This window comes from Myotis davidii, unplaced genomic scaffold (assembly GCF_000327345.1).
Source record: "Myotis davidii unplaced genomic scaffold, ASM32734v1 scaffold120, whole genome shotgun sequence".
In the NCBI taxonomy this organism is placed as follows: Eukaryota; Metazoa; Chordata; class Mammalia; order Chiroptera; family Vespertilionidae; genus Myotis; species Myotis davidii.
Genome location: NW_006294778.1, coordinates 5,403,685 through 5,406,040, shown reverse-complemented (window position 1 = coordinate 5,406,040; position 2,356 = coordinate 5,403,685). Strand labels below are relative to the sequence as shown.

At 34.1% G+C, this 2,356-nt stretch overlaps 1 protein-coding gene across 1 annotated transcript in view; it reads right to left on the bottom strand.

Moving 5' to 3' along the window:
* Positions 1–2,356, bottom strand: part of NUP37 (nucleoporin 37kDa) — a 37,223-nt gene that overhangs the window by 5,388 nt on the left and 29,479 nt on the right. The gene's annotated exons all lie outside the window — the stretch shown is intronic.

Here is a 2,356-nt window from a genome sequence, read left to right as displayed (position 1 = left end):
CCAGTGGCTCCCATTTTCAAAATAACATATAAAGAAGCTAGTATGAGGTGATGTGAATTTAGGGAGATAAATAATTTTCCATGGCTGCTTATTCCTTCTGCCTTTGGGTTTCCATGTCAGGGACCAATTACTATCTTATGTTTTTGGATCTGGCTTACTTCCCCAATTCTCTTTCTCAAAGGTGGCCTTGATTGATAGCTACCACATTAAAGGTGAGTTGGATGAAAAAACACCTGGTTCCTTCCTCTCTGTCTCTTAATTTTTTCCAAAACCAGAGTAACAAAAACCAAGCTAATCACTGACATGGCTTTCTATTTCAATTTCTTTCCTATCCTGAGTGGAGATCAAAACTCAGAAGTCTCCCTTTGTTGTGAGAAGTGCTATCCCCAACCCAGACTGATAGTTTTTCCAGCTCATTCTTCACACACAGCCACTATTATGTCTCACTGGTACAGAGTGTGGCATAGAGTTAGCAAGGCAGGAGACAGAAGTTGGTGGGTCGTTGGCAAAGTGCCCACAGAATTCTGGTCCTTAAGAATTGAACTCATTAATTAGAATGCCTTGGACTTCTCCTAGGTTTTAGAGTTCACACTTCATTAAGAACCATAAATAATTTCAACAAACTTAAAGAATATATCTTTAAAGTCTAGGCAAAAGTGTATTTCAATGAAAGAAGACATATTTATTAAACAATGTTAGTATTCTGTACCAAACCACTTTTCTTCCTCAAAAATTATAGGATCTCTAATCTTGAAATATTATAGTAACATATAAACTAATATAAATATTTTTCAAAATGATTATTTACTTGATTAGCTAATTTAGAAGGATCCTCTTTTCTCTTGTCAAATCAACACTTTATATCTGTAAGTACTACATAAGGGAGAGAATTACAATTTTATTAAAGAGGTGAATCAGATTTACCAAGGGTTTTTGCAATTGCATTTCACTCCCCTCAATGAAGATGATAATTAATTATGGCAACTGAGTATTTTTTTCTCCTCCACTGCCTTTTGTATAATAAAGTACTGGGCGGGCATGTATTTAATCATGATTGAAACAGGAGTCTGTCTTGCAAATTCAGCGAGTCCCATGGGAAAATGATTGAAAGGCTCCATTCCTTTGATCTCATTCTAATATTTATTTGATTTTTGTTTGCAATTATATAAACTGAATACATACCAGAACATTTTTATGATTTTTTCCCCCTTTCAAATGAAGGAAACCAAAGAGATAGAAAATATGGATAAAGATATTTGATAAAAACAGGTCAATTAGTGAAGTGTATTCCTGTCCTAAAAATCAAATTTTTTCACAGTATTTTGTCCCGAACAGAACCTGACACTTTTAAAATAAAAACTGATTTAAAATGAGGATAATCCAGATTACTTTACAGGACTAGGATAAAATGATTTATGGTTTATAATTATATGCTTATTAAATAATTCTCAGTGGTTGCATACTCCAAGTACCAAATATGCACAATACAACGAACTGGCATGAAATGAGTTATCATAACCAAATTAGCTGCAGATGGTACACTTTAGGTTGTTAAGTCTTATTTCCCTTTTTGATAGATTCCATAATTAAGCTCTTCTCAAATCCTTTTGTGGAGCTCAACACATTTTTCAGTGTCTTTACTACATGGCTCATCTAGTTAATAACAGTTCCATCACATAAAGTCACATTTCTTTTGTTTAAAATATTTTTACAGCACAGCATACATAATAAAAATACACAAATCTTAAGCATTAAAGTTCAAAGAACTCACTTAAAGAAAACAGTACCCAACTTAAGAAACCGAGTATTTTCAGAATTCTAAAAGTCATCTTGCGCTCTCTTTCAGTCATATTTTCTTGCTCTCACCAAGGTATCACTATCCTGACTTTTAACACTTCAGCCTCTTTTGAAGATAATAAAAATGGAATCCTACGTAATGGATTTTCTTGGTCTGGTATCTTTCATTCAACATTAGATGTGATATTTACCCACACTCCTGCAGGCTGTACTATGTACTACTCCATTAACTAAATCATTTGCAATGTACTTATTCACACTACTATTGATAAACATTTAAGCTGTTTCCAAATTTGGGTCATTACCAATAATGCTGCTATAAACCTTCTTGTACATCTTTTAGTGAAGACAGACACCCCTCTCCCCCTTTACACACAAAACACACATACCAACCCACTTTCCGGGTACATGCTCAGGCAAGGAATTGCTGGGTAACAGCTTACAAATATGTTCAACTTTAGCAGGTATCGTCAAATAGGTTTCCAAACTGTCTTACCTCATTTTTTTTCTTCCTCTCTCACATTTATTAATGACCAACTCTGAAAAGGCCTACATTTTC